This window comes from Mus caroli, chromosome 9 (assembly GCF_900094665.2).
Source record: "Mus caroli chromosome 9, CAROLI_EIJ_v1.1, whole genome shotgun sequence".
Classification (NCBI taxonomy): Eukaryota; Metazoa; Chordata; class Mammalia; order Rodentia; family Muridae; genus Mus; species Mus caroli.
The window spans coordinates 49109801-49137149 of record NC_034578.1 but is presented as its reverse complement, the minus strand read 5'-3'; the positions used below and the strand labels follow the sequence as shown (position 1 = coordinate 49137149).

Below are 27349 nucleotides of genomic sequence, written 5' to 3'. Positions count from 1 at the left end.
AACACCATAGCCATGAAGAACATCAACAGTGCAAGTGAAGTGTTCACAGCACAAAACTAAAGCCTGCTACACCATGTATGTTAATTCACTAGACTGTTGTGCCATGTATGTCAATTAACTAGATTTACTGATTCCACAATATACATGAACTTCAAAGCACACTGTACACAGTAAATTTGTAACATTTCGTTTATATTTTCAAAACCTGATTATTTTTCTTTCATCAGTACAATGACTATCACACACTGGTGTGGTTTCACTACATCTCTATATATACAAGTGTTATGCATTGATAAAATCCACCATTTTTAACCCCTCAACTTTCTCAAATTCCTTTCCAGCCCTCAACAGTCCTTCTTATATTTTCACTTCATGTCTTTGAAGTTACCATGTAGAAGCGAAAATTTTTCTGTTTAGCTTATTTCTCTTAACACAATGTAATTACATTCTATATATTTTCCCACAAGAATGACATAGTCTTATTCCTTATGGTGGAATAAAACTCCATTGTAGCAGGTTGCTTTAAAATGTTGGGTCTTGCTGGGCAGTGGTAGTGCACACCTTTAATCCTAGCAGTTGGGAGGCAGAAGCAGGTGGATTTCTGAGCTCTACAGAGTGAGTTCCAGGACAGCCAGGACTACACAGAGAAACCCTGTCTCACAAAACCATAATAATAATAATAGTAATAATAATAATAAATAAATAAATAAATCTTGGGTCTTTGCTCTACTGGGAGGTTTGGTTGGATTTTTGGTTGGTTGGTTTAGTTTGTTTGGGGTTTTTGTTTTGTTTCGTTTCGTGTTTTGGGGTAGTTTTGTTATTGTTGTTGTTGTTTTAATATGGTAAGAAACAAAAGTTAAGTTGTCTCATTTGGGGCAGTTTTATTAACGATTGGCAGACTAAGATGGCATTTTTCTGGATCATTTATTGTGTTTGCTCTACAAGGCTTTGTTCCTATAGTACTATTATTTGTGTTTATATCTGGTATCATGATGCCTCTAGTGTTGGCTTTTATCTTGTTTTGTTTTTGCTGAAGGTTGTGTTTGTTACTAGGGGTCCTTAGTGCTTCTATCTGAATTTAAGGAGTCTTTCTATTTCTGTAAAGAATTTCATTGATATTTTATGGGTACTGCATTAAATTTGTACATCTATTTAATACTATAGGCATCTTAGCAACATCAGCTCTGCTGACCCATGACCATGAAAGGTATTTGCACTTTTCCATATCTTTCTGCTTCTTTCTTCACTATCTTATATTTTTTTGCAAAGATCTCTTACAACCTTAGCTGGATTTTTTTTTCCTGAGTATTTCTTTCTTAGCTATTGTGAATAGGATTATTCTCCTGATTTCTTTGTTTGTCTTTTTCTTTCTTTCTTTCTTTCTTTCTTTCTTTCTTTCTTTCTTTCTTTCTTTCTTCCTTCCTTCCTTCCTTCCTTTCTTNCCTTCCTTCCTTCCTTCCTTTCTTTCTTTCTTCCTTTCTTCCTTTCTTCCTTTCTTCCTTTCTTCCTTTCTTCCTTTCTTCCTTTCTTCCTTCCTTCCTTCCTTCCTTTCTTCCTTTCTTCCTTCCTTCCTTTCTTTCCTTCTTTCTTCTTTCTCCTCGATAAGTTTATTATTTGTGTTCAGGAAATCTATTGATTTTTTTGAATTTGTTTTATGTTCTGCTACTGTACTGAATTTGTTTATTAGTTCTAAAAGTCTCCGGTGGTGTTTAGGGCTTTTCTTTTTAATGATTCATATCCTTGGCAAACAGGAGTAATCTGATCTCTTCCTTTCCAATCTACATCATTTTTCCTATCCCTTGCCTGATTGCAATGCCTAAAATTCTAGTAGTGAATTGAAGAGAATAGCTTAAATGAAGACCTCTGATTGCTCCTTGTCTCGGGGGAAATGTTTTAACCTCATTCGATTTGATGTTAGCTGTAGGTTTGTCACAAGTGTCCTTTACTATGTTATTACATTCAGGTGTGGCCCTTGTATACTTTTTTAAGGTGTATTTGTTTTATGTATGTGAGTACAGTGTAGCTGTCTCTAGACACACCAGAAGAGGGCATCAGATCCCTTTACAGATGGTTGTAAGCCACCATGTGGTTGCTGAGAATTGAATTCAGCCCTCTGGAAGAGCAGTCAGTGCTCTTAACCACTGAGCCAGCTCTCGCGCCCCTCTATGCCTATTTCTTCAGGACTTAAAATCAAAAGGAGATTCTAACCTAATTTTCTCCAAGCCCCTGCCCACATCTCTTAAGCAGATGCTTGATTTTTATATTTGGTTTGATTTTTCTGCTATGTTGTGTTTGTTGATTTGTGTCTGCTGAACGGTATTTGCATCTCCAGAATGAAAACAGCTCCTTACCAGGTTTTGGTATCAGGATAATTCCATCTTCATTAGATGAGCTTAGGAAAGTCTCTGTTGTTGCTCTATTTTAGGGTTTAATTCTTGGTTTGATTCTTGGTTTCAAGTAGCTTCTCCAACTTATTAGCATAAGGATTTTTAGAATGTTCACTAATGATCCTTTGAGTTTTAGTTATATATCTATTGTTGAGTTTTCTTCTGATAAATTTTTAAGAACCAAATTTTATCCTATTCATCTTGCATACCTTTCACTCAGTCTATGTATAGTTCACTCATTTCTGTTTTGAGACTTATTATTTCTTTACTTCCACTGATTTTTGCAAATTTTTTTTGTTCTTTTTGTTAATTCTTATTAGGATGCTCCTAGAAATCCGATGCCAATGCCCACTTCTGGACTCCATGGACACACACACATATGTAGTACCCACACATATGTAGCACATGCACACACACACATTTAAAAATAAAATCCTTAAGACATACTCATAAAGCAGGCAAAGTTTGACAAAATACACTCAGCCTTCATATCCTTCTAGCACGCGCACACATGCGTGTGTGTGTGTGTGTGTGTGTGTGTGTGTGTGTGTGTGTGTGTGTTGTATGCACATGCTTGTACAGATCGTGTGTTCTTGTGTATATGCCATGAGGAGCCCAGAAGAAGAAAAATGTTGGATGTCATATTTTTTTAAGACCAAGTTCTCACTGAACCTGAAGATTACCATTTCCATGTCGGTAGGTTAGAAAGCCAGCAAGCTCCCAGAATTCACCTGTCCCCACCACCAATGTAAGGGTTACAGCATGCATGGCTATGTCTGGTTTTTAAGTGGGTGCTAGGGATTCCAGCTCAGGTTCTCACACTTGGGTAGCAAACAAGCCATCTCTCTCCATCCCTCTTGTTTCTATATTATATTCCATTTAAAAATCTATGTTTATATATGCTACTGTGTAAAAAGCAACTGAGGACTTAAAATCAAATTAGTGTTATTTCAAGATTCTTTGGGCTCCAGCAGGTAATTTTGCCTGGTAGGTTTCATGAAGATGTAGTCAGAGGTGAGCTGGGACTGCAGAGCTGAGCATCTCCATCTGTACTGGAGATCCAAGAGGGCTCTGTCATGTGGCTGTTAGCCAGAAGCTCAACTCTGATGTCAACTGTACAGCAACAACCAGGCTTCTCCATGTGGCCTGGACTTTGTATCTGTGTCCCCTCAATGAACTCTCCAAGAGGTCCAAATGGAAGTAATGAAGTTCTTATGATCTGATATCAGAAGCGCCAGAATGACACTCCTGCTGCAGCCTCCCAACTGACAAATTACTAAGGTCAACTCAGGCACAGCTTCCTTCCTCAGTGATAACAGACATTGGTGACCATCTTTAATAGACATTTCATTCTGTTGGTGTTGCTAGTCTGTAGTTAGTAGAGTCAGATAAGGTAATGTGCTCTCTCGGTTCTATCATTTCTTAGATCTGTGACTTAACGTTGACCTCAGGACAGACAGTAAAAGCTACTTCTTTGTTTCTACTTGGAAAGAGGCGGAGGGAAATGAAAGATACAAAGCAAGAAGTGTGGCGGTGCTTGATGTCTGATGTCTATGGTCAGGTTCCTGCCTAGAAGGGCATCACAGTTTCTATGCACAGCTCCTGCTGCTTCAGTTGAATCTAGGTAACCTTAAAGTGAATGATTTACTAAAGAACCATGCAGAGTATGATAGGACATGTGTGAAAGTCAGCAGGGTTCAATATTGGCCAGTGTTCCTTGTGGGACACAGAGAGAATTATAAATCTTCAAACAGGCTGAGACTAAAAAAAAAGTCCATTAAGAATTACACATGCTCATTAAATGTCACTCTCAGACTTCAGTGCCTACAGAAACATTCTGAGAAAAATCTTATCACCTATAAGCTATTCCAGAGAAGCATATTTTATAGTCCTGTGTCAGAGCATAAATATCTATTACGATCTCCATTTTAGAGGCTGTCTAATGAAACTTCAGGAGAATTTGCTACAAACTGATTTTTACTCTTTGCTTGCCAATATAAGCCTGAACAGAAAGCAACACAAGTATTAAGAGGGAGATAGAACCTGTGGAGAGCGCCTCCAGTAGGCATACATGGCCCCCTAGTCAAGGGATGGGGGCACCCACCCATCTCAAAGATTTTTAACCCAGAAATGTTCCTGTCCAAAGGACGAACAGGGATAAAAAAAAATGGAGCAGAGAAGGGCCAACCAGGGAATGGCCCCACTTGTGGATCCATCATGTCTGCAGACACCAAACCCAACACTGTTGCTGTGGTCAAGAGGCTCTCGCTTGCGGGCAGGAAGCAAGTGTGGCAGTTCCTGGGGAGGTCCAGCCAGCAACTGACCAATGCAGATGCAGATGCTTAGAGCCAACCATCAGACTGAACTCAGGGAACCTGGTGAGACAGCTGGCAGAGGACTGGAGGAGCGAAGGGGGATTGCAACCCCATTGGAAGCACAACATAGACTGGTCTGACCACCCAGTTCTCCCATAGACTAGACCACCAACCAAGGGGTGAGCCTAGAGGGACCCATGGCTCCAAAAAATATGTAGCAGAGGAGGAACTTGCTCAACAGCACCTGGATGGGAGGCCTTTGGTCCTGGGGAAGTTTGATGCCCCCAGAGTAAGAGGATGCTGAAACAGTGGGGTGGGAGAGTATGTGTGGGGGGTCACTTTCATACAGGCAAAAGGGAGGGGGAGGGCAGATGTGGGATGGGGGGTGGTGAAGGGGTAACCGGGAAGTGGGATATCATTTCAGATGTAAACAAATGGAATGATTAATAATAATAATAAAAATTTTTTAAAGAAAGACAAAATAAGGAGCCAGAAGAGTGTCTTAGTTGGTAAAGTGCTTCTCATGCAAGCTTGAGAACCCAAGTTCAAACCCCAGCATTTCTGTAAAAACTGAGTATGGTAATACACACTGTAATCCCAGGATGGGGAGGCAGAGACAGGTAAATCTCTAGAGATTACTGGTCAGGCAGTCTAGCCAAATGGTGAGCTTCAGATTCAGAAAGAAAGAGGGGGGTGGGGAGGAAGGGGAGGGGAGGGGAGGAGAGGGAGAGAGAGAGAGAGAGAGAGAGAGAGAGAGAGAGAGAGAGAGAGAGAGAGAGGGAGGGAGGGAGGGAGGGAGGGAGGGAGGAAGGAAGGAAGGAAGGAAGGAAGGAAGGAAGGAAGGAAGGAAGGAAGGAAGGAAGGAAGGAAGGAAGGAAGGAAGGAAGGAAGGGGAGAGAGAGAAAGAGAGGGAGAGAAAGATGGAGTTAGTGAGATGGCTCAGTGTGTAAGTGCACTTGCTGCCAAGCCTGATGACCTTAGCCCAGTTCCTACAATCCACATGATAGGAAAAAGAGAACTGACTCCATACGGTTTTTAATTCCCACTTATTTGCTATGACATGCACATGCACACATACACAAGGGAGGGGAGGAAAGGAGGGAGGGTGGAGTGAGGGAGATGGAGGGAAGAGAAGACATCTGACATGACATTGATCTCTGGTCTCCACACACATGTACACATACAGGAATACACACCCACGTACACGAACACATACAGTCAAAAGACAAAGAAAAGGACTGATCAGCAAAGTGTGACTCTATATGCCTCTAGACTTGTGCTCAAATAAATCATTTGGAGAATTGACCTGCAGACTGAGGTGAGCATCTCTGAAAAGAACTTACTGGTTCCAAAAGGTACCCATACGGTTAACTGCACTGCAATCATATCTCTCAAGGACAAGAAGTAGGAGGGGGAAAGCTCTTATTCTATAATGTGCTCCTAACGGACAGACTTCTAAGCGACCACAGAATCCCCATCCCTGCATGGCAGGAAGAGGTGGAAATAAATACGCAGAAACTATTCTGTGTCGTGGTTGCATGACTACCAAGCAGACGGGTACATAAGCACAAAAAACTGTTCTTTATAAACATTGAGAAACCCCATCAATCCAAACTGGATCTATCTGGCTCAGCCCAGCTCTGTCCAAGAGAGATGGCAGATAGATCTGTGGGTCTAATTACTATAGCATGAGAAAAATAGTTCCTTGTCACATGAGCTTCGGATATGAACTCTTAGAGATAAATTTCAGATGCTGAAGATCTCTGTGTAATATATATAAATGGCCTGTTTAATATTTCTAACATGGCTTGCTAGCAACTATTTCACATCTATCTATGGAATGGGCAATTATATGCATACCACATCCTGGGGTTTTTTAAATGAACTAAAACGGTTTTTGTAAGACTTGGTATATAATTTCTGTCACACCACAGATGTCCAATAATTATAAAAATAGACTTAATAGTTTTACTGGGATCGTTGCTTTATAGCTAGTTGCTCTTCCTGGGAAAGAAATTCTTCTGCTTTTCCCTTCCCCTCTCTGTCTTCCTGGTGTCATCAATTCTGTGCTCTTCATAGCTCTTTATTTTGTTTCACTCAGTAAAACGTCATTGCTCACCATGGAGTGGACGGCTGAGTTTTAGCCTGAAGAAGAAAACGGATGCCAATGTCACACAGCATCTCTCTGAACGAGGTCACCTCTCATCCTGCCTTCCCCACTTATCAGAAGATGTTGTGGCCTCAAAAGTTGTTGGATAAATCATTTTTAATAATTACACACTGCTTATTTAAATAATCAAGACTGAAGTTACATCCAGCTATCTGCCCTCTACTTTAAGATAACTTAAAGATCAAAAGACTCATTCTTTTCTCCGCTCCCCCATTGTTCTCAGTTATACTTCCCTGAGCCCCTGGATTCCACAGAGAATTCCCTCCTATGGAACTCAGGGGGAGTCAGTGTCAATGTCCCCCTGCTTTGGCCATTGCCTTTATATATGGCTCTCAAACCATGGCAGATATCTTTTAAAGGCTGAGTGCAAACCTCACTCCACCCTAGGAGCCTTCTTTCTCACTTCTGGAGTTTGGGAGAGATAGAGGGAAACTTCTAACTAACTTCTGTCTCACATGCTGCCTTCCAGATGCTTGCAAACATTTTTTTCTGTCTTCCCTTATGCTCATGCACCAGTAACATATTCCAATTCCTCCCCTCACATGTAAGACAATTCCTCACCATTTTATATCCCTATTGCTCCTCCCCTAAGTGGACATTTAGTCTCAGTAGATATGTTTTTGTACTATGAGGAGGGGAAAGGGAATAGGTGAGCAAGGCAGAGGAGAGGAGGGAAGATCAGGGATGAAGGGTTTTCAGAAAAGACACTGGTGGGTAATTATTGGTGCTGGGTTCTTCCTCACATGAAACACAGTGGGGCCATAAATCTAATAGCCTTCGCCATTCATTTCTTCTCTTCTGCTCTGGATTCCAAACTACACCCCCTGTGTTAATCAGCTTAAGTAGCTATAACAAAGCACCTTAAACTGGGTGGCTTTTAGGAGCTGGAAAGTCCCAGATCAAGGGGCTGTTGGGTCCAGTGTCTCTTTGAGGTTTAATGATGGTCATATTCTGGTTGGATCCTAAGATGAATGGAGGGAACAATCTACCTTCTCTCTTGTGTCTCTCTTTATGAGTGCATTAATGCCATCATGGGACTCCAAAATTAAGAGCTAATTCTCTCTGAAAGGTTCCATTTCCAAATATCATCACACTGGGGTCTATATGTTCAATCTGTGTTTGAGGTGGGCACAACAAATTTTGACACTATCATCCTGTCCACTGCTCCTTCTCAAGGAGCCCTGTTCCAGCTGCGCTGAACTTGAAAACTGTGTTTTTAGGATTTGCCCAAGACTTCCTCCTTTGTGTGTCATCATACAGTGTGTCCTTAGCCAGTGGCACACGAGTTTCAGAGGTAGAAAGACTTCAGGTCCTTACTCGATCACTTCCTGGTTTCAGAGACTTGGTGACTTTTTTATAAACATTTTTCATCTTTGGTTTTCTTCTCTGAACAAAAGAGAGCTTCTAACACTGTGTCTTCTAATCCTACCGACCATCCTCATGTTGTGAGAATGATCTAGAATATCTCAAACACCCAGACTGAGCCCAGCCTCTAGTCCTTTCTATTCAAAGGAGAAAGAAAGAAATGTCCACTTGCATTATCATAGGCCTGAGGGCCAACCACATTTACTCACCCACCAGAGACTTCAATCTTGAAGAGCCAGCTAGGGGAAAGTCTCTGGTGGCAATCAGCTGATGGAGAAACATAGCATTTCAGGGCTGAGTGGCAGCAAAGTTGAATCCCCAAGTAACAGTGTCAGCTGTGATTATCATTCTACTGTTCACTGGACCAGTTCATGCTCTACTGTTAGCCATTGCTCCCGCAGACCGTATCTCCAGCCTAGACCTTCAGACAAACTCTGGGTAATATCTTTATAATAAAAAGCTCTTCTGAAGAGTCTGTCTGTCTTGTGATCATGACCCCTGACTAATACAATAACATCAAGTGCTTAAGTGCAGCTCAGCATAGAGGTGTGATTGTGATCTTTATGGCTCACATACTCTGTCAGTGTCACTTACAGAATAAATTACTTCTGCTGTTCGTTTCTGTGACTTATTCTCTGGCAGTTAAAATTAATTTCTGGGCTCTTTCTGGTGTTCTAGTGATCTTTGAGGTCTGGTTTCAATAGCATCCTATCTCAGCTATTTTAATCTATATCCATGAACAAGAAGTCTCTCCCATTAGTCCTTGTTTTTCAAAATTGCCTTTATGTGGTCTCAATGTTCTTATATATGTTGGGATTCACTGAGATTGTCGTTGCAACCACAATCCAGGTCTAAATCAGTCTTAAAAATGGATGTCTTTACATTTCGATTCCCTGAACCCAACATCTTGACATATTCAAGTCACGTTTTATATCGCTTATTATCATCTTGTTCTGGCCACGTAGGTTCTAGTTTATTTCTTGGGAGCATGCACATAATCACAGTAGGCAGAGGGCATCATTTCCAAAACAGGTTCCAGCTGTTCACTTCTACTACCTAGATGTTTATTTTATACTAGAAATCTCCCTCGCTGACTTTTTTCTTTCTATTTAATATTTATTGGACATACCTCCTACCTGACATCGTGAGTCCCTAACCACGATTATATTTCCCTCTGAGTGTGTATAAACCATGTGTTTTCAAAATGTGTTTGAGAATCTCCTGGTAACCATCATTGTGATTTCTTATTAAAGATTCTGGGCCAGCTCCTTTCTGAGTCCACCCCGTGACATTTTTTTTCTCAGGCGGATGCTGTGATTCTTTCATTACTTGATTCTCTGCTTTGCGCTCCTGGTTTGTCCTCCTAATGATTACTGGGGGAGTTCCTATTCATTACTTAAAGACCAGCTCAAATGTCACTTCCTGTCTGCATCTGGCCCTGACCACACACTTGGACAGAATTCATTTCTCTCATCTGTATTCCCATAGCAGTATCGACACACCTCTGCTATAACCCAAGACACATCATATGACCTTTTGCCCCATGTTTCTGTCTCCCCGAAGATGCTGTGAGATATCAATATCCTCCTCATCTCTATATCCCCAGGAATCAATATGTTCTGTAGAATAAACAGTGGGATGATTAATCAGTAACAATTTTTATGATTTAAATAAAGCCAGTGATTTATTGTTTCTGGAAATGATCATATTCCCATTTTATCTTGTTCTCTTTCCATTCCCTCAAGGTATCTGGCAGTCTCTGTGATTTCTAAAATATTATCCTTTGTGATTCTGATCACATGTAGTCTTTTCCTTGGTCTAGAAAGCAATGTATTTCAAATGAGAACACACCTTGAGTTAGAGGCTAAACACATCCTAACTTCTTCCTCCTCCATCTTTGGTTTAGACATACTGCTTGTGGTATGGAATTATCATTTTCTTTTTTTTTATTTTTTTATTAGGTATTTTCCTCATTTACATTTCCAATGCTATCCCAAAAGTCCCCCATACCCTCCCCCCCCCACTCCCCTGCCCACCCACTCCCTCTTCTTGGCCCTGGCGTTCCCCTGTACTGAGGCATATAAAGTTTGCACGACCAATGGGCCTCTCTTTCCACTGATGGCCGATTAGGCCATCTTTTGATACATATGCAGCTAGAGGATACATATGCAGCTAGAGACATGAGCTCCGGGGGTACTGGTTAGTTCATATTGTTGTTCCACCTATAGGGTTGCAGATCCCTTTAGCTCCTTGGGTACTTTCTCTAGCTCCTCCATTGGGGGCCCTGTAATCCATCCATCCAATAACTGACTGTGAGACTCCACTTCTGTGTTTACTAGGCCCCGGCATAGTCTCACAAGAGACAACTATATCAGGGTCCTTTCAGCAAAATCTTGTTAGTGTATGCAATGGTGTCAGCTTTTGGAGGCTGATTATGGGATGGATCCCTGGATATGGCAGTCTCTAGATGGTCCACATTTCCCATGCTGAACTGGATATCCAAACCAGCAAATTCATTACTGCTTCAGTCAAAACTACTAAAGTCTAAGCCAAGAGCCAAAGCCATTGGCAAGTGCCATGGTACAGGCAGAACACAACGGAAGCTGTGTCAGGTGCCTACAGTCGTCACTGTGGACAAACAGGGAAAGCTCAGGACCAAAGCTGGGAAAACAGGGTGACTTCCTGGAGACAATAGGTCAGCTTGGGGGAAAAAAACATGCTAAAAATAATCCAGAAAAAGGAGTTAGGTGTTTCCTCCACTGAAATTTCCATGTCAACAAACATCTTCATTTCTAAGCAGCCTGTTACTCCTCCAAAATGCCATGTTAACCATCTTCGTCTATTCCCAGTCAGCCACCGAAGCCTGCTCAGTCTAGCTAAGTACCTCTGAAAATTGCCACCAATTGAGCCCATCTCTTGGTCCTGAACCACTGACAGCGCCACGTAGCCAAGAACTAAGAATTGTTCCTTGCTGACTCCAAACCACTTCCCACACTGAGACCACTACTGCCCTTGTAAAATACCCAGTGGGTTGGCATCTTTCCTCCTTATACACCTCTATGCTTCTGTAGATAAATGAACACAATCTTTAACCAAACTGCCTTTGAAGGCCATGAGAAATAATAAAAAGTTCCAAAGCTTTAAAGTAAAAGACCCTAAGCCTATACCAACATGTTCTCATTTAAAATATGTGTGAACTTTAAGTAAGATAATTAGCCTTTCTGATCCTCTATTTTTTATCAGTAAAAAAGTCATAATAAAATTATTATTATTATTATTACATAACATAGTAGGATAAAGAATGTAAGGATAATAGATATGAAAAATCTGTCAACTATAATGCATTATGCAAGTAACAGTTAAGAACTCTACCACCTAGTAAGAAATACCAACCATCAGACAGACACATACAATACCATGCAGGCATTGAGATGCATGCACGAAATAATACTTGGAAAGGACCTGAGTTTAAGTACAGAAAGAATTTTTTAATATACTGAGTATTCAGGAGATGAGACAGACAGTGAGGAAGACTAGGGGGTGAACAACCAGCAAGACTGATGGCTTACTCCTAAAGAAACAGAAACTCCACCGTGCCTGCCCTTCAGTGCTTTGCTTTAAGGCTTATTTGGAAGAGAGGCCGATGCTGCCAATATTTTTAGAATTACCTGTAAATATTTATTTATAAATCTGTAGTTTGAATTATCGTTATTTTTCCTTTTCATAATCTACTTTTAAAATATTTGCTGCGTTCTTGTGGGGGGGTGAGGTAATATCTAAGGACAGGCTTCTGTTTCTGAAGGACTGACCCGCTAAGCAATGATGGCATTCGGTAAGGAAAATCTAGAGTTTAAAGAAAATTAATTTCGTGGCTTATAAAGAAACTGTGTGTTGACTTCCTCAAACAAGTGCACTCAGGAAACTCGCTGAACTGGCGTCGTGGTGAACTGATGGAGAAGCTGCTATAGCTGATCCTCTTCATATGCCTTTAACTCAGGTACCACCGGAAGCTAGACCTCAGACATTTCCCTAAATGGTACAGGCGCACTTTCTCCAAGGCACGAAGGAGAACCTCTGCTGCCATCTAGTGCTTTTTATAAAGAGTTCAGCCAGCGTGTAGGATAGAGGGTGGCAGAAAGTTAAAACTTTTAGAAATATTTTGATGGGGTTTTTTGTTTGGTTGGTTGGTTTGGGTTTGCTTTTTGCTTTTTGAAATCTACTCATTAGTTGGTAAGTCGTGCAGAGTCATGGGCCACACAATATGGGCTCCTGAATTAAATGTCATGGGGTAGGTTGCAAAAAATCCAGCATCAGAGACCCTGAAGCTCCACCCAGTTCTTAAACTTTCTGGAGGAAGGTCTCCTTCATTGTGATGAAGAGTCCATCTGAGCACAGAGGGGCAGATGCGCATGTGCCTTGCTACGACCTCGATTCTTGAAATACTATGATACGTCCTCCGAGGACCTTCAGCAAACTGTTCCCTTATCAAGAGGAAGGCCTGCGTCTGATACCTGCTTGCTGCCTTTTCTCTACTCCTCCATCTCCTTTTATAACCAGCAACACTAAGAACTCTCCCCCAGACCCTGTTCTTGACATTATTCTGTGTCCTTCTGAAAATGAGTAGCAAGCCCAGCTATACTGCAGTCTTGGAAGGCATGCTTGAATACCTTTCTAAAGACTAGTGAAATATCAGGTTCAAAAGAAAGACTGGGGAAGCCGAGGTTGGCAACCGTTCACTTCTGAAATCATTTCAGATAAGCATTTAATCACAGATGAACAGAGAGCACCCAATCATGGTGGCTCCCAACCGTCTGTGACTCCAGTTCCAAGGATTCATCACATAGCTGCTAAATCTAGACACATAAATCATCTTCAACCTTAGCTTCTCTCTTCTGTCTCCATCACCTAACACACTACACTCACGCACACATACACACACTATACAACACATACACACTACACACATACAATACAATACACACTACATAGCACACACACTAAACACACACACACAGTATGTTCTACCCTCTAAAGTCTCCTAAGTCTATATAGTTTCTCTATTACCATTGACATCACATGTTCTGTAACATATCCGGATTATGTGAGTTACAGCCATCGTATATCCTCCTTTTATATATCCAATAGTCATCTAGCCATTGGAATGGATTTTTAGTTAATTTAGTAATGTTGCAATCTTAATCAATGTTCTTCAGTAATTTTCCTTGATGTTTAAGACACAGTGTGCACATTTAAGCACAACCTAAAATGCCCTCGGTGATCTATGCTTACCACATGCGTGTGTCCTTCTCGTATGCACTGCTTCCTTATTGCTATACTGACCACAAATCATTTGAATAATTACTTACACAGAATCTGTCCCTAAGCCCAAATTTTAAGTGCTATGAAGTCAGATACCAAGCTATCGTATTATACTTGAGCCAAAACAGGCAATCAACAAAAACATGTAACTGAATGAATTAATGAGGTTAATATTGTCTCCAACAATTTTTGGTTGATAACATTCTCCTTGTTTGAATATTAAGTTTCTTTTAAAAACTAATTTGTTCTCTCCCCCCCCCCACCGTGTGTGTGTGTGTGTGTGTGTGGTGTGGTGTGGTGTGGTGTGGTGTGGTGTGGTGTGGTGTGGTGTGGTGTGTATGTGTGTGATGCATGCAGGAACCTGTGAAAGTCATATGACTTTGGGTCCCTAACGATAGAGTTGCAGACAGTTGGGAGCTACAATGTGGGTGCTGGGAATTAAATCCAGGTCTTCTGCAAGAGTAAGTGACAGCTGAGCCATCTCTTCAGCCCCAGACACTAAACATCTTAGAGACAAAGAGTCCTCGAATCTTACGGACGCATAATGTTCAGAGGTCAAAGATCACTCAGACACGAGATTATAGATACAACACAGCAGGTTGGTTTGTTTCTTAAATCGTGTAAGAGGGCAATCAATACACTTGAAAACATCATTCCCATTGGGTGCTGCTTTCTCGGAATCACAGAGAAAGTGGAGTTAATAGAAGTTGATTGGATCTGGGTAGACCAAAAAGACAAAATTCAAATTGAGAAGGTTTAGAGGACATGGAAGGCACAGGCAACAAATGTGTGGAGAAAATCAAGAGTGGGCTCAGATATTAAAAAAAAAAAAAAACATTGCAATGGTTTTAATCCAGTAAAAAGGTAGGTGAGCTCTTTCCCCCCATAGAAAGCTGCATCACAGTTAATTAAATGTACACAGTAGACATTTAATGATTTGAATTTTGGAAAATGTTTGGAAATGTGTGTGGTATCTTGCTAGAGTCAGCACAAGAGATTAAGTGAAGTTTTCTTCCATCGTTACTCTTGGGCAGCATTCGATTAGTTATACTTGATACTATTGGTGAGCTGGGTCATCATTGGAAACGTGACTGGATTAAGACTCACCTGAGAGATAAAGGAAAAGCTGCTGGTGTAGCTCTGAGACCATTTCAGACAGGATTAACAGATGGGGAAAGACCCCCTGAATGTAGGGGGCACTGTCCTGTGTGTGCTAAGAGCTTAGCCTGGGTCAAAGAGGAAACGGGGAGGAGAGCTGAGAGCCAACATTCCCCCCCTGCGTGTGCTTCTCAGTCCAGGAAGATGTGAGAGCCATACACACATGTTCCTTCATTCCCTAACACAGTAAACCTGCCTTCCAAACTCCCTCCACATCTGGGTGGTTGAATCAGTCTCCATTAGAAGCCCCTGCAAAGGAGCGCGCTGAGCCATGCCGAAGATTTCCTCATAAAGTTGAACCTGAATCTCTTTTCAACAAATACCCTTCTCTAGAAATCTCTTCAAGTTGAAATTGCTTTCCTTCCTACTCTTCAGTCCTCCTGGTCTGAGAGAAGAGATGGTGACTTCTTCTGACTCTAAGGCATCAGTCAATCAACTCTCCTTTCAAGGTTTGCTCCTGCCTCACCCAGCATCCACTTCTGGGTGTGACTTTACTCCACAACAAGAAAAAACACACATTCGGCTTCTCTATTGTTTGTGACAAGAGATTTTTTTTTCAGATTATCAAAATACTTCACCCGTTAGGCCACAATAAAAAGAAAACGAGTTTGTTCCGTACACGTGAAGGAGAACAGCAGCCATGGCAATCACTGAAGAACCACCTCCGTGTGGTAATGGAGCGTGGTGGCCTGCACTTTGAAGGGGTTCTCTGCTTAGTTAGCGCCAGCCATTCTGTGGACAATTTCCTCTGGCATGAAATTCCTGCTATGTAAATGAGGGCAGGCTTCATTTGGCTGGTGGGGCAGTTATGGGGAGCCGCTATGCATATAATTTCCTGTCATAAGATTCCCTCCATGGTGCCAGGTTGTGGCTAGTTTTGATTGGTCTGCACTCTGCTCTCCCACGGTTCTGCTGTTTGGGGATGCTTTGTGATGTTTGAACCAGGCTTTAGGTCAGAGAACTCTTCCCTTAGTCTCTCAGTCATGGTTTCCCGTTCACACTCATGACCATTTTTGTTTTGTATTCTCTAAATCAAAACACAAATATAGATGTAAGCCGTTAATAGCCACGTAAGAAACCTTGCCTCCTCTTAAATCTTTTGCTAAGAATTAGGTTCCAAGAAGCCAGTGCCTCCTAACTTTCAGAAATTTGACACAAAGGACTTCTCACAATTGTCAAGTTAGGATGGACAAAATTCATGGAGTTGTTACATTCTGTTTCATTCAGGATCCAGTTCTTGCTTCTTTGCCTCCTGATAACAGTAGGACTTGATACAGTCCCTGTCTTCTAAGCAGACTAGCCTGTTAAGGTTTACCTGTCGGCCCCAACTCTTTGCTGAGTCTTAGGACCTGGGGGTAGGGTGCATGATCCCTGCTCAGGTCCTGACACCCACAGCACACTCCTTTCAACAGGGATTTTTCTCAGAATATTGGATGAATGTCAAGAGGAAGTCACCAGCCGTCTGTCTCTCAGAGAACGACTTAGCTCAGGAAGTGGGATCAGACTGTCATAGGCTCAGCCTACCTGTCTGGCCGTGGAACTTTGGGAAAATTCCTTCAGAAATAGAGGCTGAAACCTAGAAGGGGTGGTTACAACACTCTTTCCAACATCAAACTATCACGCTTAGAAATACTTGTACAGCCAGGCGGTGGTGGTGCACGCCTTTAATCCCAGCACTTGGGAGGCAGAGGCAGGTGGATTTCTGAGTTCGAGGCCAGCCTGGTCTACAAAGTGAGTTCCAGGACAGCCAGGGCTATACAGAGAAACCCTGTCTCGAAAAACCAAAAAAAAAAAAAAAAAAAAAAAAAAAAAAAGAAAAAGAAATACTTGTACAGTCAGGATTTAGCTGCCAGCCAGAATGGATGGGCCGGATGGAGAAACATTTTAATGATTTAAGATGTTATTCGCTTGTAATAAAAAAGTAATTTTGTTTCTTCCAAACCGCCTGATTATTATGGAGGTTTTTCGGCCGAGTTTTATTCTAAAAAGGCATTATGATCATCAAGACTGACATAGCCATAAGGAATTGTGGAAAGTTTAATATCTGTTTGATAGGGATGAGAAACAAAATTTTCCATTTTTAAAATCGTCAGATGACTTTTAAATGGATAACATTAAATTACTGTCAGAAATGTTTAATATTTTCTCATCTGCATACAATTGTTTCCTGGTGGGTGAAAGCTGCAATCTGGTTCATTAGGCTGTCTAGGCCATTTTTCCACTTTGTCCTCCACTTGCTACCGAGCTTCTACCAAGACTAAGGAGATGGTATTAAATGATGTCTGGGACAGGTAGTGCTAGGGAAGTGGAATAAACCAGATCAGACAAGATCTCTGAATAGAATTTTTTTTAAATAACATTATTGGGTTGAGAAGTTGGCTCAATCAATAAAGTGCCCGCCACAGGAGGTAGCGGGAAGGGAAAAGGAGGCTGCCTGAGCCTAGTGTGTGCCACTGCTCTGAAAACAAGTGGGCGGGGTAGGGGCCGGGTCTGCTGGAGCCAAGAGAGCAGCCCAGACCAGGGATGTCTGTTTGGACGTAATAGAACCCTGCTGCTTCCAGATTCAGATTGCGCCCTCCCTTACCCCTCCCCACTTCCCTCCCCAACTCCCGTGGCAACACAAGCCAGGATCCCACCATGGTCCCAGAGGACAGTTCCGTGTCCTAGTCACCTGGTGGAGGACTGGCGTTTGCCTCAAGCTCAATTCTTTCAGGGAATGTTAGGCTCCTAACTGTTCAGATGTTCATAGGTCAGAGCACTAGCGTAGACATAGCCTTTCTCCTCTCTGCCACCTACTGACCCACACGTGACCCAGAAGCCATTACCTGCAACGACCCTAGGAGCAGGAAATACTAGTTTTTAATTAATAAAGCTGGTAGCCTGGTAATGCTGTAGAGGAGGAGGGAAGGGGAGAGGAAGGGTGCAGAAGTTCTTCATCAACTTTGAGAAAACAAACAAGGTAGCGTTTGTGTTCCTGGGTTCAGAAGAGAGAACGAAGAGAAGAGGAAATGGCACGCACTGAGTGTCTACCATGTTCCACGCACTTGTTAAGTTATTCAAGGTTTTTAAATGACTTAGAGCTATTTTTAACCTCTACCTGGTGAAGGATTGCCTTAGAAGGATGGGTAAGAGAGAAAACAAGAGGAAAATGGCTCTCCAACCCCAGCACAGGCAGAAGTCTTGCTATCAACCAAGCCACCACGGTCCTTACAGCTTTCAATATTTTCTAAAGAGCTTGGCACCAATGTTCACTTTAAACAAGAGCCAAAAATTGTGTAATTAGGAAGCTAGAGGAATAGCTCAGCAGCATTCCCTGGTCTTTCAGAGGACCAGGGTTTGACTCAAAGCACCCACATGGTGGCTCAGAACTATCCAGAGCTTCATTTCCATGGGATCTGATACTCTCTTCTGGTCCCTGATGGCACCAGGCACATATGTGGTGCACATTCATATGTGTAGGCAAACACTTATACACATAAAGTTTGTAGAAATTATTTAATCAGGCAATTATATAATGTCCTTTTGAAACATTAAGAACATGGTGGCACGCATGTTTAATCTCAGCATTTGGGAGGCAGAAGCAGGTGGATCTCAGTGAGTTCAAGACCGGCCTGGTCTACATCGTGAGTTCCAGAACAGACAGAACTATGTAGAGAAACCCTGTTTCTAAAATATATATTTAGAGAAAATATATAGACTTTTATATATCGCAGTGATACACACATAACATTTGTATCACAGACTATATGTTTTCTAAGGCATATAATTCCTTTCTTCTCGACATATAATTCTTTAAAAGTGAGTCTGTGCCGGTAATGTTAAAGCCAAAATCTTTTAGTAAATTTTGCAAAATAAGAATATGAGGAAGCGCAAACGACTTCCTTAGCCAGTCCACCTCCTGCTAGGGCTCTCTCCCCCCGCCTGTGGTAAATTACATAAGTTATGAGGGAAGAAAGACTACAGGGGAGCAGGTTTGTATACATTAACATGATGATAATGTTTACTTCTGCACAGGGTTTTTTTTGGCATTTAATAATTTTTATTTCACTTACCTGTATTTCACAATAGTTATGTATTGCTTGGGTAAATGAGAAAGATAAACATAAGAAATAAATAGAGAGCTAATGTTAAAGAAAAATGTCATTCAGCCTTCTTTGCCCATAGCTTAGTGTCTGAAGAAAAAAAAAACACTGCAAAGTTTTGATTAAACGACACAGAAAACACACACACACCCACACACATCAGAACACAAAATAGAAAAAACACAAAAGAATAGGTCCAAATCAGTAACTTGGCTGATGAGCCCATGCCAGTCTACTCTCAGCATAGCTCCTTTACTCTGGACCACGTGGCCTTCCCATGTGTCATCCTGGGTGACTATGGGGACTATCCCCCATAGTCCCCAGTGTTTCTCCAGGTCCCAATCAACATGTCGCCTCCTCAGCTTTGCCTGACCAGCCCACGCCTCATGAAGAGTGAGAGCAGTCACACCACTGTGTGCCCTTCTTGTCCTTAGCCTCACTGCCCCAACTCAGCCCCAGCATCGCTGCCTTCACTGGGAAATCTGTCATGAGTTGCCCCACACACACACACACACCTATGTTCTTTGCATTATCTTTTCTTCCTTTCTCAGTATGACACAAGGTCTATGAAGGAAAGAAGGTATCCACCCTCACAGTTGTGTCTCTATCTGACACGTGGTTAGAACTCAGCACATATGTAAATGAATAGCCTAGCACAGGACAGAGAGTCAAAATGGTCCCCGTTTCTTGGGTTAGGCAATGACAGGGGTGACTTGTCGTAAGCACGCAGCCAGAGTGCAACTTCAGTCCTTTCATTTCAATCTGAGATTTGAGTGGGACTGCCTTCCAGTTAGGCAACATTGACACTCCGGATAATCCCTGTGCCTCTACGTCTTCATCTGTAAAGTGAAGGGTAGGAAAGAGGAGAAGATATCAAGATTGCTAAGAGGATCGGATGTGTTACGATGTAAAAGGGCTTAGGGCAGGTCTTGCTTTAGACTAAACATTAGATGCCCCCCAAACACGTATGTCTTAAAGGTTCGATCCTCAGAGTGGAACTACGGGGAAATAGTAGACACTTTAAGAGAGGTCTGGCTGGAGGCTTTAGGTAATTGAAGGTGTGTTCTCAAGGGGACTATGGCATGCTTGTCTCTCTGTAGCTCAGTTGTAATGTAATTAGAGATCACCACAGAGCTGCTTCCATGTGCAGTGCCTCATCCACACAGCACAGCTGAGGTTCATCTCTCCAGAGACAAACTCCAAGAGGAGGGGCCCAAATCAGCTTCTCTAAGTTTAGTGTCTCACGCCAAGCTTCACACGTCAAGGACTTTGCAGGTAACCCCTGGGCAGCTTTACTGAACTCAGCACATCAGCTAAGGTCATCCCACAATCTGGGCGTGTTTGTCTTTTGGTTTTTGTTTTGTTGTTGTTGTTGTTGTTGTTTTGGTTAGACTTGGTTGGTTACAGTGGTCCCTTCTCTTTTCTTTTCATACCATTTCTTTTCAAATCCATAGGTGTTTCATGCATCCTTTAGAGTATAGAATTCTAAAAATATTTTTGGAAAAGACTGTTTTTAAGTCACCTTAAAGCAGTTTGAATTGTAAACTGCAGTTTACCTCCATCCCTACCTACAGGCTAGGGAAGCTCTTTTTTTTTTTTTTTTTTTTTGGTTTTTCGAGACAGGGTTTCTCTGTGTAGCCCTGGCTGTCCTGGCACTCACTTCGTAGACCAGGCTGGCCTTGAACTCAGAAATCCGCCTGCCTCTGCCTCCCGAGTGCTGGGATTAAAGGCATGCGCCACCACAGCCGGCTGGGAAGCTCCTTTCTATCTCACCTTCTCCACACACTGCTCCACAATCTCTAAGGAGCATCTTTACCTGACAGAGAGAATTGCAGAATGTCAGAGCTGTAGTTCCCTGAAGCATGGTAATCTGCATAACTTTTCCAGCAAAGGAGAAATAGCAAAAGAACAACCTAAAGATAAGGACAAATGTTTGGTGTGAGGGAGCCGTTGTGAAATGGGACGCCGAGGGCTGGTGGACAGAATATTACTGGCTCTTCCTGACCCAGAACAATCCAGAAATGAGTAGCCTGACTCTATTGAGCAAACTTCCCTAAACAACTTTCACTTCTCCTCAGAGCTGGAAATGTAACGGCTTCAACTCCACATTAGGAGATCCAGAGATTCTAATGCAATTCTAGTGGGAAGTCTCTCATCTCGCAGAAAAGACGCAGGTTGCTAGGAGATGGCACGTCTTGATGGAAGCTCGAGACTGTTCCTAATGAGTCTATGATGCATTGGGCTCAGAAGAACCCGGGAGCTTTACAGTACAGAAGATCAAGAGAATGGAAAAGGAGATGGGGACCGCCAAAGTAAAGAAACAGGCGTTCCACCACAAGGTATCTGAATGGCTCTTTACCCAGGTCCCTTCGAAGAGCCGTGGAAGTTGACCTGTTCCTTCGGTTCTGAAGACACCTTATGAACACTTATGGATGTTGTTACCAAGTTTACCGCTGGTACTGAAAGACCGGTTTTCTTTCTAACTTTTCTTCATTCGGCAAGGCAAACTCTGACCACTAGATGGCACTGCTCCATAGATTTGTAATGAAATGACTTCAGGCTCCCACACTTGTATTTATGACTACAAAAGTGTGATTTTGCACCTTTTCTCTTAGAAGCATAAATCGATCGTCAACCCAATAACCTTGCCTTCGTAGCCTGCTTTGTGTGCTCTACTGGCTTTGGAGCTGTGAAGTTGGAAACAGTTCTGTGCGCGGAAATGTGTCTCTCGGAGATACATTTACAACAGTCGCGCCTACCAGGCTGCAGAGATTACCTCTAGCAGTGGGGACCTGAATCCTCCCTGGTAGTTAGTTCCTGCAAACAGGTCAGAAGTATGACCCTCTTCTTTCCTCCAAGGGGAAGGGATGAGGGGATGCATTTCCAAAATGTTCATTGGATGTTAGTTTACAAAAACACGGAAGCCCAGTACTTTAAATTTTGTACTGGCTAAGATTTGGATCTCAATTATGTGTCAAGTTGGACAAAACGTGTCATATTGGCACCCACAATAAATAAAGAAAAGAAAAACTTTTGGAAAAAAATGAAAATTTTCTGTTTCTGTGAGCACTCAAGAAAACGTGATTCCTTTAGTTATCTAAAGCTCCCTGAACAAATAAATGTACAAAGCCAAATCAGAGGAGAGGGGAGAAAGCGAGCTATCTCCAGGTCATGAGACAGGAGGAGTACTACACTCCGCTGCAAGTTTTAAGTTAACAAATCCTTGCGGGGCAGTGGTGGCGCACGCCTTTTAATCCCAGCACTTGGAGGCAGAGGCAGGCAGATTTCTGAGTTTGAGGCCAGCCTGGTCTACAGAGTGAGTTCCAAGATAGCCAGGGCTACACAGAGAATCCCTGTCTCAAAAAAGAAAAAAAAATCCTTAATAAATATCAAATAAATATTTCCATGTTCAGTGTTGGTTATTCAGGTCACTTAAGAGGCAAGGAAGGCTTTCCCTGCTGTGAACTACCTTTATAAACTTTATAAACTTTTCAAACTATGTAAAGCTTCAAGGCAGGAAATTGGGGAGGAGGCTGAGGAGATCCAGCAGCCAAGCCCCTCCCCCAGACCTCCCTGTCAATAACTGTCACAAAGATCCCACCCCACCAGAACCCCTAAATAAGGGCTGTGCTTTGTCTAATTCCCTGCCCTATCTGTTCCCTCCCAGGAGCATAGCCAGCCACTCCTGGATTTGTCCCTCCTCTCCCTGAACTCTCCAATCAATCTCTTTTTATGAGATTGGCTGCCTGGTGTGAGAAGACAAGAAGCAATGAAAGGAAGAAGGGAAGGAGCAGGGCTGAGGCTCCTGAGCTCCTGAGCTCCTGAGCTCCTGAGCTCCTGAGCTCCTGAGCTAGGCGAGGGATGCCCTCCCTTGGGGGCTGCACCTTCTCTGCTGAGGTGGTTTCCTCCCAGAGCTGGGTGGTTCCTGGGCTCCCAGTTCTCAGGATGCCTTTCCACTGGGACACTGTTCCACCTCGGAGCTGTAAGGTTCCTGGGCTTCAGAGTGCCAGGACACCCTCACATCTGATCAGAAAGGCCCACATTTAGATTTTTTATTCATTCAGGAAATAAAACGTCTTCTCTACGCCAAAAATTGGTGTGGTCTCATGTGCTAAACAGGGGGTTGTTGCTGCCTTTTAAAAACGTTTTCTACTTAAGCTTTTTATTTATGTGTATTGTAGATTCAAATCCAGCTGTAAGAAATGATGCTGAGGTCCCTAGTATTCTGCCTACCAGATTCTCTAATACTCGTATCTGGCAAAACCAGGGTACAGCAGCACAACCAGGGTATTGGAACGGTACAGGTGTACAGGTGTGTCTGTGCCAAGAGCTGCTGCTGACGGATTCTCTTACCATCTTTCTTTTGAAAACGTCACAATCCCGCCTCCCCCCACCCCCTTACACCTCATTCCTAAAGCATATTTTCACTGAACAAAGAGTTCTGGGTTACGAGTTCTCCCTTCTAGGACATGAAAATTGTATCACCTCTGACTGCATTGTTGGGAAGGGTTGTCAGCTTGGAATTAGTTTTTCCTTGTGAGTGGGAGGTGGAATCGACCTTTCGCTGATGTCACGTGTCCTTTCGCTTTCTTTCAGCAGTTGACTGTGAAGTGTCTTGTCAGAGATTTCTTTTCATTTACCTGTTCAGGATCCTCACAGCTTCTTGAACCTGTACCGCTTACCTTTTTAACCAAATAAAGTCTCCAGCTGCTACTTCTGTTACTTTCCATTCATGCCTAGTCTCTATTCCTCCATAATTTCAATAATATAAAGTTAAATACTCAAATATCCCACAGGCCCCTGATGCATTGCATATTTTCTCATTCTGTATTGGCTCTATTACTTAGGATGGGTAATTTTAATCTTGTAGCTCTCTGCATCTTCCTCTGTATATATCCACTACATATGGATTTATTTATTCCAGATACTCTAGTTTTAGCTCCAAAATATCTATTCTGTTTTATTTTATATTTTACACTTCTTGGGTATATCTAGTGTTGTATCTTTGCTTCGTGTGTGTGTGTGTGTGTGTGTGTGTGTGTGTGTGTGTGTGTTTAAGATTTATTTTATGTTTAGGAGTGCTCTATCTGTATATACAGCCATATGCCAAAGAGGGCATCAGATCCCATTACAGATGGGTATGAGTCACCGCATGGTTGCGGCAATTGAACTCAGGACCTCTGCAAGAGCAGCCAGTGCTTAACCTCTGAGCCATCTCACCACCCCTCAAGTGTGTTTCTAACTACTCATAAATCATTGTGATTTTCCCAAGCTTTTAAATCCTGACCAGATAGTAACCCCAACATACCTGTAGTCTTAGGCCTGGTGTCTGTTGAGGACTTTTTTCTATTCAGTTCATTTTCTTATCTCTACTCAAGGTTAGCTATTTTCCTGGATGAATGCAAATTTAAATGTTGGCCTTGCTGCTTAGATGGGACTTAGATTGTGAGGCTCGTGTTGAGATGCTAATTCTTTTTTTTTTTTCTTCTTGTTTTACCAAGACAGGGTTTCTCTGTATAGCCCTGGCTGTCCTGGAACTCACTTTGTAGACCAGGCTGACCTCGAACTCAGAAATCCACCTGCCTCTGCCTCCCAAGTGCTGGGATTAAAGGCGTTCGCCACCACTGCTCGATGAGATTCTAATTCTTGGTCAAGCCTTGTTCCTTCTCACGCTATTCTGGTAGAAGGAAAGCTAATTTGACTGGATTTGGGCGGGAGCTCTGGGGAGGAGCAGCACTACCTCCTCCTTGGCCTTAGCAACCTTAGGCAACTGTTGATTATTGCTGGACACCAGAGTTCAGCCTCCCCGGGATCTACTGTGGGGCGCCACTGTGTCTGCGGGTGACAGGCATGTCTCATTGCTGCTACAGAATCATCACAGTACTGTCGTGGATCCGACTCTGTTTTTGCTGGCCTTGGGCTCAGCAAAGGTGTTTCCAAGTGGCCCCTCTCACCTGCCTGCCACTCAGCTTGAAGAGTCCATGCTTTGCTTCAGGCACTGTCTGGTTTTCACCTTTTCTCCTGGGCTTACATGGCTTCTTCAGGCTGCAGGCTTCTCCAGCTTCAAGCTGGGGACATAAAAGGCAAAAGAAAAATGTTAACATAAGGGAACAACCAACGTTGTTTTTTAGTTCCACACACACACACACAAACACACACACACACGCACAAAGAGAGAGGGGAAGGGAGAGAGAGAGAGAGGGAGAGAGGAAAAGAGGGGGAGAGAGAGGGGGAGAGAGAGAGAGGGAGAGAGGGAGAGGGAGGAAAGGGAGAGAGAGAGAGAGAGAGAGAGAAAGAGAGAGCTAATCTTTTGCTCCTGTTCACCTTTCAGCCTATTCTTTTGTCTGTTTCACACATAATTCCAGGGATTTTTTTTTAAGTCAACTTTAGTGGGAGAAATAAGGAAATGTGTCTTTCCATCTTCCCAGAAACAGAAACAAGTAAGCATTTTAAACCGTTTTGGCACAGTAATCAACGTTGGTTTCCTTCGTGTTAATTCTCCTTTCCCATTGTCCTTCCCTTCCTAGAAGCCTTAAGTATTCTGGCACAGCAGCGGGGGAACCCAGGTATTTTCTTTCTAATTTGCAGAAGCCATACTTGCTTTAAAGGCACATAAACCTTTTTACAGACGTCTAAGACTTTCAAGTGTAGAATGCTTGCTAAAGACGCAGGAAGGTTATGTGATATGATCTGGACAGGTTCCCCAGAAAAAGAGAGGAGAGAGAGAGAGAGAGAGAGAAAGAGAGAGAGAGAGAGAGAGAGAGAGAGAGAGAGAGAGAGAGAGAGAAAGAGAGGCAAATATCATCTCTCAGTCTTAAGCTCCATGGGAGGTGTGTGCTGTGCAGGCCTCTGGGTAGACCTGAGGCGATGAGGACAGATGAGGGTATCTTACAACAGCAGCAACAAATAAGATCTCTGTGTGCTCTGAGCCATGATAGACCACACTCATAGAGATGGTAAGGATGATGAAGGATATCTAGACAGCACCTTCAGGAGGCTTAGTCATTCCAGGCTCCTCGATGTCACCGCCTATCAGAAGTTAGGGAGTAGAAATCTGAGACAGAATGGAAGGAGAGAGGAGCTGTGCACAGAGCCCCTGAACCTAAAGGTCAGACGTATGGCTGCAGGGGGAAGCACATATATGGCAGAGGATGGGATGGATGGACAGAAGAGGGGCGAGGACCATCACACTTGGGGTGGAGGTGGAGTGGAGGCCGACCTAGGTCAGAAGCACCCTCCCTCCTTCATGCCAAGCTTCCTCATCTTCTCAGAAGCTGCCATAAGGAGTAAAAGATAGCATGCAGGAGGATGCCAACAGGGGAGTGTGCTGGACGCCTGGGAGGTAGGGCTGTTTCTGGAAAGCAGCTGGAGTTTCTAATCCGCTGGCCTTCAATGCCAGATCATGGTACCAGAAGACTAAAATCAGAACCAGAAGAAGACAAGGAGCAAGATTAAAATTGTTTGGTTTGATTTGTGAGGTATGTTTTTCTTCCCACACAGATTTTCTCTGCTGCCAGTGACATTTATAAAGACCTTTTTTTATATATAGTTGAAAATTGCTATAGAGCTAATAATTTTCTTTTAAAAAGAAATTTTCACTCTAAAAGAAAATTATCTCATGCTAACACCTATGAGGTTTCAAGGGTGCGTTACTCACCTGCTTACAGTGTGGACACTGCCCACTTAGAGGGGCATCTAGTCTAACTCATGGTTTTTATGAGAGAAAATGGACTGTTGAAGAAGAAAATTGTTATCTCAGAATCACAGAGCCAGTTACTAACAGCCAGAACAAGGTGTCCAAACAATGAGCATTCAAAATTTCACCCTGTAGCGTTAGTTACTCCTGTGGATTGAGCCAGTCCCTCCTGGAGGAAGTGGTGGGGTGGGAAGGGTGGTGTCAAAGGCTCTCGAAACTAACAAAAGTTTCCAGGAATCACAAGGTTAGATGAGCAGTCACAGTTACTGGGGAAGAAGGGAACCCCCATGGGATAGCTACCTGCAAGCTGCACAGGGAATCTACTAATGTAGGTTTGTGGCGGTCACTAGCTCTACTGGGACAGGGCTTTCGGGTAGTGTAGCTGTCCAAAGTCAATCACACTCCTGTAAGCTAGCCCAATCAACTCTGGTTCATCAAACTGAGCTTGAGGGGAATCATCTCTTCAGCATGTCATCAGTGCCCTCTGTGGAATGAGTGAGTGAGTGCTGCTTCATAACTGATGGAGGAAATCACCGGGTTCAGTAGATGTTCAGAGTTTACACACACACACAAAACACTCGTGCTGGCACACATGCACACTACACACACATCACACACACCGCATATACACACACCACACACTCACACAACAAACTCATAGTCACACACGTATACACCACACACACACCACACAAATACACACAGTCACATAACCCACAAACACCACACACACTCACAGACACATAACACACACGCAACACACACATATTAAACACACAACACACACATACATACACACACACAAAAACACAACCCACTCTTGCACACACACACACACACACACATATATATATATA

At 42.8% G+C, this 27349-nt stretch overlaps 1 non-coding gene and 1 pseudogene across 1 annotated transcript; both read right to left on the bottom strand.

Moving 5' to 3' along the window:
* LOC110302341 overlaps positions 1-27349 on the bottom strand; it is a 126596-nt pseudogene that overhangs the window by 97623 nt on the left and 1624 nt on the right.
* Positions 17430-17561, bottom strand: LOC115032053. The gene has a single exon (XR_003837700.1). It is a non-coding gene; the product is annotated as a small nucleolar RNA SNORA17 (small nucleolar RNA).